The 13338-nt window shown below is 50.0% G+C and overlaps 1 long non-coding RNA gene across 1 annotated transcript; it reads right to left on the reverse strand.

Moving 5' to 3' along the window:
* Window positions 1-9385: 9385 nt before the first annotated feature.
* LOC119285500 lies at window positions 9386-12617 on the reverse strand. Its single transcript, XR_005139501.1, has 2 exons — window positions 11388-12617; window positions 9386-9633 (listed from the first exon to the last, which is right to left on the reverse strand). It is a non-coding gene; the product is annotated as an uncharacterized LOC119285500 (long non-coding RNA).
* Between the last annotated feature and the right edge of the window lie 721 nt (window positions 12618-13338).

Below are 13338 nucleotides of genomic sequence, written 5' to 3' on the forward strand. Positions count from 1 at the left end.
GGCCTTGGAGGACGATGCCGAGGGAGGAGGCGGCGAAGTAGGCGGCACGAAGCTCAGAGCCAGCTTCGAGGATTGGCCTGATGACGACGCGGGGGAAGTCGCCCCGCGCCACCAGCTAGGAGTCGGCCAGCCGGGCACGAGCTCGTCTGCCGCGCCGGACGCCCAAGGCGGCGCTAACAAGCGCAGGGCTGGGACGAGCTTGTTCGGTAGCCGACCGAAGAAGCCCAAGGTCTCGGCCGCGGCGACCAAGCGGGATGAAGCGGCCGCGAAGGCCAACCGCTTCCGCAAGGAGGTGAAGATGCCACAGCTGGTTTCTGCGTAAGTGCTACCTTCCTTTGCGCCTTCAATTTTTCTTCGTTGACTCTGTCTGAAATTCCTTTGCTTTACGCTCTTGACTTTTAGGGCCCCGCTCTCTCTCGATAAGTCGGCCACTGGCTCCATCATGAAGTCGGCAGATACCTCCTCCACCACCCGGCGGATTGATCCGGCCGCCGATCTCCGGGAGGCGACGGAGCAGAACGCGCGCGAGGAGCGGGAAGCCGCCCGCCTGAAAAAGGCAGAAGCCGACAAGGAGGAGGTCGCCGCCCTGAAGAAGCTGGCGGAAGCCGGGGCCGCCGACGCGGAGAAGAAGCATGCGGAAGAAGCCACACACCGCCAGTCGGCAGTGTTCGTCGTCCCTCTAAACTCTGCACCGCCACCACCGGAGTTCACGGCGCAGACTGGGGAAGTCGGCGATGAGAACCCGATTATGGAGAGGGACGGCGGCGATACCGCCACGCCGGACGTAATCGTGCCGCCACCGCCGCCATCCGGGAGCGCGCCAGGTGGGCAGCCGGTGGACCCGCCGTTGCCGCCAACTGAAGACGAGGTGGCGACGGGCCTGGCTCTTGAAGTCGGCACACCGATGCGCGGCGCCACGTCCGCTGGAGACTGGCGCTGTGAGCTCCTCGATCCCCGACACCAAGGCGACGAGCGCCGCGTCCACTGGGTGGGTGCGGGGAGGCAGGACAGGCCCGTTGAACCGGGCGCTTTTGGACGTCCAAGCCAAGATCCGAGCCAAGGGCGAAGCCATCAGGAACCGCAATAAGGCGCATCTGGCGTCGCGAGAGGCCATCCGGGTACATTTCCTTCTTCTTGTTTCTGTTTCTTGTGATTCTTGGTGGGGGCGCCCCAGCGCACCCACTGGGTGTAATCCCCGAGTTCCGGGTCGGCTGCTGAGCAGGCGGCTCGGAACTCTAATCGGCGAGTTCCAAGCGCTAACATTTATCCGAAATTTTTGTCACAGGACTACCACAACCTTCGCGTGACCGCTTTCAACTCCAACGTCCAAGAGCTAGCTCAGCGGACCGCCGACTTGTCGGAAAGCCGGAGTAAGTCCTCTTCTTTCTCTGCGGGGGCGCGCTGGCGCACCCGCGGGCTGTAGTCCCCGAGATGCTGACTGCTGAGCAGTCGGGCCGGATCTCCCCGGTGGCTGTTCTTCTTTGTTTGGCGACTAATGCCTTGCTTTCTTCTTTCTTCCGCAGAAGCCAACGCCACCTTGCAGCAGCAGCTGGGCGAAGCCAACACCGCGCTGTGCGCTAAGGAGGAGGAGTGCGGCAAGCTGGCTGAAGAGCGCAACCGGCTGGTCACGCAACTGGCAGAGCAGAAGGAGCTCCTCCAGAAGACCCAGAAGGAGGCAGAGGACATGGAGACCTTCCTCCTTGCTGAGTTTGCGGCCGAACGCTCCTCCTGGACTGACAAGGAGGCGATGCTGACTTCCGGCTTCCACGAGATTGAGTATATCATCGATGGTGAGCCACCCCTCTTTTGTTTTTCTTCCTTAAGCTGCCGGCTGTTGGTCGAGCCGGCTTCTATCCTTTAGTTTTGTTCTTCGCTTCTGTCTCGGCAGACTTCTTCCCCGGTGTAACACTCCAAAATCTTTGATTTGGTTTTTATCAAATTCTTTAATTATTTGGAAGGAGGTTATTTAATTTTTTTAAAAGACTCTCCTTCTAAAAAAATTCCATTTGTGACAAGTATTTTTTTATGGGTTCTTCCCAATCTTGATCTTTGGTCTTAAGGGTTTTTTCATCTTGTGTTGGCTCAACACAAATAATTTTGGAAGGTTTTTACAATTCCTTTTTATTAAAAAGAATTCCTATAAATTATAAATTTTATTCTTCCCCATTCAAAAAAATTACTCTCTTGGCATGACCTATGTTGAAAACCTTCTTCCAAACCCCACCTCCCCACTTTGGGTCAAGTCAAGCATCAAGTCCAGCAAGGTTCAACTTCTCCTAGATTTTTATTTCTATTTGTTTTAACCTCAAAATCATTTTCTGTCATTTATTTGGACTTTGGTGGTTTACAAAGGAACTACCAGATTGCCTTTGAGTCTTGGTCCCAAATAAACTCCTCTGGATAGTCCTTAGTACTCTCAACCTAGATCCATCAAGATCTGCTAGTCCATAGTTCAAATTTTTCAAAATTGGCCTGCTGCGAGTTTGGACCAGATTTGCCATTTTTGGTGAATTTCATTCTTTTTCTTTTCCAAAAATTCTGAGATAAATCAGGCAGTCTCTAGATGCATCAAGAGATCACCTCACCAAGGTTCAGCTCAAGAAAATTTTTCCACATGCTTAAAACATTTCGTCGAACAGCTGGTGTGCACTGTTTCTGTTCAAATTCAGAATTCAGTGTTTCAGTTCAGAGACAGTGTCGTTTTCGTCAGTCGGCAGTGTCAATCTCGCCAGTGCTCTCATTGGCTCGTTGCTCACTGCTCCTCCTTCTTATCCAACGCGCCGCATGGTCGTCTGGACGGTTGCGAGCATCAGTGGTGACGTGTCGCGTCAACTCCGGCGCCTCCCGTGGTGGCAGGACCGCCCATGGCCGCCAGCAGGGGCCAGCCCTGCAGGACGGCACCGTCCAGCACCGCCCACACCACCAAGAGCCTCCGCGTGGCCATCCTCTTCCCTGTGCGTGCTATAGAACCATCACCGTGGCCTGAGAGGCACAGAGCGCGCTCTCTGCCGCCGACGAGCCCGTGAGCTCTGTTCCGTCGAAACCACGGGAACAGGCCAAATCCGACCAGGTTAGCCGTTGAGTGGTGTTGGTGGACCAATACGAAGCTGCCCAGTCACCTAAACCTCCCGCCCGACCACTGCCTCACCGTAATTACTCGCCAGAGAAATCCCGTTCTCAGCAACCGCCTCGGGCTGGCTATAAATAGAGGCCCCGAGCTCGTTCTCGACCCAACACCTCCCCTCCTCGCCTCAGAACGTCGCCACGCTCATCAGAGGGCCTTAGGAGAGCCTTCTTCCCCGACTCCGGCCGCCCCGATCCGCTTCGGGCTCCGGCAAGATTCTCTCTGGTGAGAGCACCCCCGCCTCCCAAACTGTGCCAGTAGCCTCCTAGTACACCCACTTCCCTGACCCGCGCTTCAATTTGGCGTTCGCAGCTCTCTTCGGAGGGATCCATCCTCGACCGAACCGCCGTCTGCCGGAGTGGAAGCCGCCGTCGACGTGGTGCTCGCCGACGACCAAGTCCACCACCCACCGACACGGAATTGTCCCGTGAGTGCAACCATACCCTTGCCCTCCTCTGGATCGCCGTCGATCGTCCCCGGCGATCATCGTTTGCTTCGGTCGACGGTGAGATTTTAAATCTGACATGCGGGACCCCCTCGTCAGCCTCTCCCTTCTTATTCAAAACGTTATCTAAAAGCGCCTTCGAGCAAAGTACGTTTCCCCTTTGGGTTGGCGTATTTCTAACTGAAGCATTTTCTATTTTTCTAAACTAGCCCTTGGAAAGTTTCCGTTTCACCACAGATTAGTCCCTGGACTAAAACCTTTATAACTTATAAACAAAAGATGATTTTGAGCTGATTCTTTTTCTGTCATCTTTATTTTCCTATCTAGTTTTTTACCATATTTATTTTAAAAATATTTGGAACAATTTTTATGCACGCACGGTATTTACGTTAGTATCCGATTTCTTTTATAACGTTGATACCGAAGGAGGTGACGGAGCCACAAACTTCGCCGAGCTAGACTCCGACTACACCGAACCAGGCAAGCATGTTTGAACCTTTGATATGATGAGTGTTTTTCATGTTTGCTTGAGTGGTTTTTGCATGGCATGCTTATATGAGCATTTGTGAAGGTTATATTTCATGCAAAGTAAGCTGCGAGTGAGCTTCGATATTGATGCGTTCTTATGATGGTGATATAACCTGATCATGTGGTGGCATGATAGGTTGCAAGCTGGTATTGTTGAAGCATGCCAGTTTTATATCAGTTGTTTAACTCCAGTATTAACGTGGATCAAGTCTTGTTCCCGTTCGTCCCCTTCCGTGCTACCACATGTTTTTCTGCAAAGAATGCAGTTTAGTAAGTTGCAAACCTCTTTCCTTGTACACACCAAATAGAGGGGCCGTGATGAGGGTTCCATGGCCCTGGATTAAAGCCCATCATCCGGTCAGGGGGCATGGGTGTTTCCGGTTGGGACTGAGAGGGGGGCACCCCTTAGAGCGCGCGATATAAATTTGATCCCATGCTATTCGAGGTTGTAGCCTCCCCATCTTAGACTTTTTCTTGAACTTTGCCTAGGGTGATTCCTGGCAGCGGAATGTGGAATGGGTGTGTACTGGTTAGATGTGTTTCTTCTAAAATACCGTAAATGAAACTAGTCCTTTGTGACTACTAAAATCCGTTGGCTGTGGGTAAATAGTACAAACTCTGCAGAGTCAAAACCAGTCGAGTAACCATATCCATGGTCAAGGACTTTGATCAACATATTAGTGCCAGTCTCAGTGTCAGTCTCAGTGATAGTCTCTGGAGAATAAGCATGAAACTGAGAATGGTAAACCCGGCTGAATGTTATTCCTATGGATGGACTAACCAGTTTATTTTTATGTACCGAGTATCCCTTGGGATGATGTTACTTTCACGAGCTACTTGAATTTGAATGACGAAATATAAGCCCTTTATGTGATGTCGCTCAGACGTCCGACTGTGGCATTCTTGTTATTTACTTTTGATATAAGCCCTTTATGTGATGTCGCTCAGACGTCCGGCTGTGGCATTCTTGTTATTTACTTTTGATATAAGCCCTTTATGTGATGTCGCCCAGACGTCCGACTGTGGCATTCTTGTTATTTACCTTTGATATAAGCCCTTTATGTGATGTCGCTCAGACGTACGACTGTGGCATCCTTATTATTTACTTTCATTTTAAGCACTTTTCGAGATGTCGCTTAGACGTCTGACTGTGGCACGCACTGTCATTTATGTTTCAATATAAGCCCTTTATGTGGTGTCGCCCTGACGCTCGACTGCGGCATGTTAATTTATTTTACCTTTCGAGCCGTCGCTTCAGACATCCGATCGGTCTTCAGCTATTTTATTGGGATTTCGGGAGGACTACCGCCTGACTTCCTTTCATTTATCGTGCAGTGCAAATTTATTACCTGAGTGTGCATTACTAATCTGCTCATGTGCATCATGTTTGCATTTGTTATATCTTATGTCCAAACTGTCTTGCGAGTACATTCAAAGTACTCACCTGGCTTGTTGATTTGGCCAGATGTTGACGAAGGCGATCTTATGGATGAAGAGTACGATAGTGAGTCCGACACCTAGAGAGTCCCAGTCAGTCCCGTGCGATCCTGGAGTTGGTCACTTGTATTATATACGCTTCCGCTACCCTAATAAAATCATCAAGCCTCACTCCGGCGCTTGATGAGCTGTAAGATTTTGGAGTCATGTCACCCACTTCACTGTGACATATCCACCACCACTTTTATTACGAGTCAATAGTTATGCCACCATACCCTTTGTGTCATATCCGCCTTTATGTATAATATCGGCGTGCTTGTAATAAAATTGTTGAGCAGCCTCAGCTCAACCTTGTATAATATTTAGTACTTCTGGATTTCTGTATCAAGGATTTGTCTACCAGTAAGGAGGATTCTTCTATTCTGGTCTTATAAAATGGTCGGTTTTTCAATAAATGTTTTATTGGAAAACTGGTCCTGACACCCGGCCATTCGAACGCCGCCAACCAGGCCATCGAGGCTGATCGCGAAGGACGGAGAGCGGACGGTGCGCAAATCGCTGCCAACGCCCCCCGGACCCTTAATGAGCAGATGCTGAGCATCGAGGCCCGCCTTCCGCCGGCCCACCGGATGCTGCGCTGGCTTCAGCGTGTCGGCGCCCAGGCGATCGCCGCCCTGTGGCTAGACATGCCGGCACCGCATACTCCTAGTCGGACTGCCGACTGGCTGGAGGTAGCGGCTGGCCGTCTTGAGGCCTGGAAGGGCTCTTCGGCCTGGGCTGGAGCATGCCGGGCCTTGGAGTTCGTCAAGGCGTGGTACCCTGGGCTGAGTCTGGCCTAGCTAGCCATGTTCCGGCTAGAGGCTAAGGAGGAGTTGGCGGTCGTGGAAGACGATCTCGTCAAGCGTGCGGCGTCGATCGCCGAGTATACCGACACCAGCGTCTTCGTCCCGAAGCGAGCTGAAGACGGCACCGAGGCACCGCTAGAATGGTTCGGGCTAAACCCGGAAGTCGGCGAAGACTCGGCGGAGGTGATCGACTCCAGCAGCGAGGAAGAAGGTGAGGCGGAGGAGGAAGGCGAAGAGGAGGCGCCAGAGGTTGGAGCGGACGGCCAACCTCAGCTCAACCGCGCCTCCAGCAACGAGCCGCGCCCAACTGAGCCAACTGCCACCGGAGGCGACCAAGCGGAGACCGACCAGCCGGCCGCTCCGGCAACTGGCACCGCCGACTCCTCCGGTCCTCCGAACCCTTCTGCCGCTTCCTAGGCCGCCATTTTATCTTTTACTTCACCTGTCTGTCAGTCTCGATGAACTTGTTATTTTTTTGCACAATTCCACCCGCGGGGTGTATCTTGAACTTCAGTTGAAGATCGGCCAAGGGCCTTTACTATGTAAATATTTTTCCGAGTTCTATCTTTTCTCGCTTATTGCTCTTTGGCTTTTTCCTTTGCCGCCTTCCCTTGGTTGTCGTCTTGCCAGCCAAACAACCGCTCTGCAGACTGTTGCTGGGTCAAGTACTTAGCTACTTTTGGGAGGGCAAGTACTTAGCCATTTAGAGCTCTTTAGCGAATTGAGTAGAAAACGTCGGGCCGGCTGCTCAACAGTCGGTCGTAAAAGGCGGGAAGCCGGCTTAGACTATGCACATGCTTTGTGTCCTTAGCCATTTTTCACGTGGGCACCCTTTCTACCTTGCTCCTGCCCACCATGCAGTCGCTCTGTGAGCTGCGGCTTCTGGCAGGAGATGGCTTAAGTGCCACACATTACTTGTCCGGCCGCAGGAAGCATTGCATAGTACAAGACGGCAAGTCCCCGGGTCGACTAGTCGAACCCGGTGCCCGGCGGCATAACAAAAAATGACATACTCATAGGCATAATTCTTATCATATAGATAAAAGAGGACAGTCCCCGAGCTCTTCTCAGGGGACCCGGAGTCTTCGTACTTTAATACAAAAAGGTAGCATGGTACATATTGCATCAACTGTAAAATCTTCGAAGGAGATTTGCATTCCATGGCCGCTCCATTTCCTTGCCGGAGTCGTCCCTCTTGCGTGCTCGAGGCTTCTGAGCGTCGATCAGGTAGTAGGAGTCGTTGCCCAACACTTTGCTGATGATGAAGGGGCCTTCCCAAGGTGCTGAGAGCTTGTGCTGGCCGGCTATTCGCTGGATCAGCCGGAGCACAAGGTCTCCTTCTTGGAAAGATCTTGGCTTGACCTTCCGGTCGTAGTATTGGCATAGGCTCTGCTGGTAGATGCTGGACCGGCTGAGTGCCAGCAGCCGGCCCTCTTCCAGTAGATCGACGTCGTCTTGCCGTGCTTCTTCTGCCTCCTCTCCGGTGTACATGGTGACTCGAGGGGTGTCGAATTCTATGTCCGTTGGGATGACGGCTTCGGCACCGTAGACGAGGAAGAAAGGTGTAAAGCCGGTTGACTTGTTCGGAGTTGTACGCAGACTCCAGAGGACGGCCGGCAGCTCATCGAGCCAACAGCCGGCCGATCGTTCCAAAGGCTCGATCAGTCGGGGCTTGATGCCGGACAAAATGAGGCCGTTTGCTCGCTCTACCTGTCCGTTTGATTGCGGATGGACAACAAACGCTAGGTCCATCGGATGCCCTGCGTCGCGTAGAAACGGGCCAAGGCACCCTTGGCGAAATTCGTGCCATTGTCGGTGATGATGCTGTGCGGTATGCAGTACCAGACGGTGATGTCGGAGATGAAAGTCACAACAGTCGGACCATTCAACTTCTTGATTGGTTTTGCTTCTATCCACTTGGTGAACTTGTCCACCGCGACAAGCAGATGAGTCAAGCCACCCCTCGCTGTCTTGAATGGTCCCACCATATCCAGGCCCCAGACGGCAAAGGGCCAGGCTATGGGAATGGTCTTGAGTGCAGAAGCCAGCTGATGAGGCTTTGAACGAAACTTCTGGCACCCTTTGCATTTCTGGACCAAGCTCTTGGCGTCTTCTAGAGCAGTTGGCCAGAAAAAACCATGGCGGAAGGATTTGGCGACAAATGCTCTTGAAGCCGCGTGGTGGCCGCACTCTCCTTGATGGATGTCTTTGAGAATCGCTTGGCCTTGCTCCGGCTCCACGCAGCGCTGGTAGACACCAGTGACACTGCGCCTCACAAGCTCTCTGTTGACTATGGTGTAGGCTGCTGCTCGGTGTTGCACTTGCCGGGCCGAGATCTCATCAGTCGGCAGCTCTTTGTTCACTAGGAAATTGAGGATGGGCTGAGCCCATGAAGGTGCTGGGATTTCTTCGACTGTCAGGACTGCAACTTGGACGAGGGTGGTTGGGCCGGGAGGCGGCGGGTTGGAGTCGGCAGCCGCTTGCTGGGTCGACGAAGTCCCCAGGCCGATTGGTGCAGTCCCCGGGCCGAGCTCTGAAGTCCTCGGGCTGACTGCTGCAGTCCCCGGGCCGGGTTTTGAAGTCCCTGAGCCGAGTGCGACTGCCGCAGCCCCCGGGCCGCCTGCCAGAATTCCCGTGCTGGCCACTGGAGCTCTCAAGTCGGATCCGACTACAACAAGAATCCCCCTTTAGCAACACATCAATACGTTGCCCTATGTCCATATATGTGTTGGTAAGGTCTACCCCAACGGATTAGTATCCGTTGCCGTTGGTGGCGTTGGAAGGGTCTACAACAACACATACAATTGCGTTGGTAATCGGCATGTAGAAATGTTGCAAGATAGCAACATATATATCTACAGGCTAACAACAGTTCATATACGTTGCTGACTGCCCTACACAAACGAATTTCCACATAACAAATTAGTGTGGCACTTCCAAGCATCTGTACTTAGCATGAACAATACTGGTATTTTATATATTACGAACAATAGTGCAAGGAGCAGCAATCCACCAAATAGAAAGATCTCATATATTTACTCAACTCGGTTGCATTACATGGAACACAATCTGAAAAATATATTACATGATTTCCTATATATTAACCATGAAACTGATATTCTATATAGTAAATCTAAAACTATCTGGTAGTAGCCCCATTCTCCACCATTCTATCAATAACTTAGCCATGCATCATCTTCGTCTTCATCTTCCCGCACCCTTCATGCTGGATGACAAGCTTCTCTATGAACTTCCTGCAGATACATTCTATGATATTGTTATAGGATGAATCACCATCACCCTGTCCATTGTTCAGAACTAGAGCTGACTAGCAAAGCGCCATTGCAATAGGTTAAATAAACATAACGAAAGTTCAGCATGAGGAGATGGAGGTTGCATGTAACAGTTAAATATTCTGGCATTGATCATTTATCGAAGGAAGGTTCACATCAGTTCAGTGTATTGTAAATGATCAAGAAAAATCCTTGCCGTTTCTTATTCCTGGCTGAGGATCGATTTAGATGTAACCAGAACGTATAATTGTGAACTAGGCATGGCACTCTGTCAAGCACTCATCTTGAAATTTGTTCCCTCAAACTTTCTCTTTTCTTTAGCCATATGTTGCAAGCCAAACATACATTAGGACCATATATCTAACATACAGATATGCATGTCGTAACGAACAAGGTTCCCTCTTAGTACAAATAGAGAAGTCATATATCTAACATATAGATATGCATCTAGAATATAGTATCCACACAAAAATGTATATTGTATACTACGATTGGTTAATTGCAACTTTAAGATAGCCACACACACACACACACACACACACAGTTACTTTTTTGTCCAGCCAACTAAATAAAGAAGAGTAACTTGAACTAACCTCACAAAAAGAACTTGAACTAATAAGATAATGGAAACTAATTGTGTCATGCAGGTGTGCATTTCATTCCACAAAGCTTCTGTAGACCAACAAAAATCCCTTTGACAGCATCCTGTATGGCTAGTTGGGAATATAGTTCATGGATATAATTCTAACAAAGTTCGTTTATGTGTATTTTGTCGCCAGTTCCTCAAGGAAAGTCTAAAGCAACCTGCGATAAGTTCAGTAGAATTTCCATCTAAAGTGTTTTCTATATTATAAGCACCTTTCAAAAAAAGTTAAACTGGAAATGCAACATGGAGCTCGAACTCCTGGTAGCTCTTTATCTGAAGCATCCATGTGCAAGAAGGTTGGTGAAATCACCATATTTGAGCATTTTATACTACTAGTCGTTAACCCCTATCCATTCACACGGGCTAGTGTTTATCTTGTGTGGCTTTGCATGTTTTCATCTCTTAACTTTCTACTGAGATCTTTACCAGTAAACTATAATTTGTGTTACATTTTTTTCTACCTTCAAATGAACTTTTTCTTCTAAATTTGCCGTTCAACTTCGAACTCGCAACCTATAGTAAAATACTCGAGCAATAAAAATAAATAGTTCAAAAGTTTTGACGTAATGACTTCCGTTTTAAGAACTATATATCAGGGCATAACTAATCTTTTCTTGTGGAGGAGGAAATAACTAATCTAGTGCTTTTGTATATCATACACCATGGCCTGCTATCTTAGTATATTAATATTGTAATTGTTCTCACTGTTCACAGTACATTCAACTTCTAGATGATCTAGATACAAATAAGCTAACCACCCCCGCAAAAAAGTAACTACATTTTCATATATAATGAAGGGCACCATGATGTTTTGTCTGCCGCTTGAGCAGACAGTTATGATGCCCTACAGTATAAGAAATAAGGTCTGGGTTTGCAACATATTGGGTTCTATACAAATCAGTCCAAACGGACTTTCTTGACTCATCCTCATATCCCAACAAACTGTTCTCAAATGGAGTATATTGAAGCATGTATATTAGCAGATTGAAGTATAGTTTGAAAGAGCATGGAGAAGCATTAACACTACTATCTAGTGAACGCTCCACAAAAAGTTTCAAGCACACCATACCTTGCATTGCATTGATGCGTTGGCGAGAATTACAGCTTTACTCAGGTTCTCTGCAAGAACGCGTCTTTGACAGCAAGCTAGAGGCCCAGATCTGTAACACCACACTGGATTGATCGTGCTCAGCCCTTCCTTTAACCTAGCTGCAAGCGTTTCCTCTCCACCCACGTGTGCCTTGCCCTCGATCGTACTGACCTGCAGTACATCGGCCACCCTTTCCCCTCTAGGTGAATTGCTTTCAGCAGACAAGTGATCTGATGTTCTGATTCTACCACTTTAAGTCCTCCACCTCTCCGCTTGACAACACCCTGCAGAGATCATTTCCTGAAACATATAGCCATCTGGTCGGTGATGTTTTCTAGGGGACTAATGAAATACACCAAGTTGAATGAAAAATAATCATATATTGAAATTAATTAATAAGAATTAAGAAGGGAAACAGTGTGAGCTGTACATATAATGGACATTGATGTATATAATGAGATAGTACATAGATATGAACGACGCAAACTCCCTGTGTTTCGCATTGTCGTTGTTTCAATCAGAGTCGTACATGGTAGCAGTACTACGAGAGAAGGATAGAGGTACACGAGTAACCGCTCAGTGTTATACAATCTGAAAGGCGGGAAGGAAAAGGGGAAGCTATGGGACAGAACGTCATCTTTAGGAATACTCTGATTCATGAAGGTGGAGTGGCATGGACGCCGGTGGCGGAGGTGGATCAGAATGAGTATCAAGGTCCCGCAGATCGCCATCACGATGGCCGGCAAAGAAGAATCTGCCATGGCCTGCCACACAAAGAACCAAGTGGGGTAAGAAAACAAGGGTCAGACGAGGAGTGACTTACTGAACCGTCAGTGGCGTCGGAGTCGAGGTTGCCGAGGCGGAGCAGCAACACCACCGCCGAGCCAGCAGCCGCGCGTGTGGAGATGTACCACGGGGACTGGGTAGTATGGCGAACCAGAGGAGGCGCGGGCGCTGGCGACCTGTGGCACCTAGGGTTGCTGCGGGCCGCATGTAGTGGCGCGGAAGACATCGCCATGGCGGGGGGTCGGAGGAGAGCAGTGTGGGGCAGCTGGTCCGGTGAGCAACGGCGAGACAGAGCGCCGGAGCTAGCTGAATCAGAGGTGGTGGCGGCGGCGTTGTGGTCAGGGAGAGAAGAGATTTGGCTTGGCTGCGTGGTACTTGGACGGAGGAGGTAGCGCCCTAATGTGAAGGCTTTTTTTTCCTGTAGATAATGTGAAGGTGGGCACGAGGAGGTTAGCAAATCATGGGAAGTGGGGGTGGGACTAGGAGGTGGCCCAAACAACCAACACATAGGTATGATTCGTTGGTAGACATGCCTTGTTATGTGGGGGATTTTGTTGTAGTGTATACTGCTTCAGGAGGAGCCGGCACGAAGATAAAATCTGACTCTAGCGATGGCCCGACAGACCTTGAGGAGGCGTTGAAGGGCGACGCCGGTTGGTATTGCTTGACAGGTGGAGCCGATTCGTGCCAGGGCATCTGCTTGCTCGTTTTCGTTTCTTGGCACATGGAGAAATCCGCACCCTTCAAAATATCCACTGAGTTGTTGTACGAGGAAGCGGTAGCTCGCCATGTTTGCATCTTTCGCGTCCCAGTCGCCTGACGACTGCTGGACCACCAAGTCAGAGTCACCATAGCACAGGATCCGACGAATGCCGAGCTCTTTGACAAGCCGGAGCCCGTGAATGAGTGCCTCGTATTCGGCGACATTGTTGGAGGCGGCAAAATGGATTTGCAGCATATATTTGAGCTTGTCGCCTTTGGGAGAGGTGAGGACGATGCCGGCTTCCAAATCGGTGCGCATCTTGGAACCATCGAAATGCATCCGCCAATGGGTGGAGTCGGGCGCTGGCGGCAGGTACTGGGTCTCGGACCAGTGGACGAGAAAGTCAGCCAGCGCTTGTAACTTGATGGCGGTGCGAGGTTG

The sequence above is a fragment of the Triticum dicoccoides genome, chromosome 4A (genome assembly GCF_002162155.2).
Source record: "Triticum dicoccoides isolate Atlit2015 ecotype Zavitan chromosome 4A, WEW_v2.0, whole genome shotgun sequence".
Taxonomy (NCBI): Eukaryota; Viridiplantae; Streptophyta; class Magnoliopsida; order Poales; family Poaceae; genus Triticum; species Triticum dicoccoides.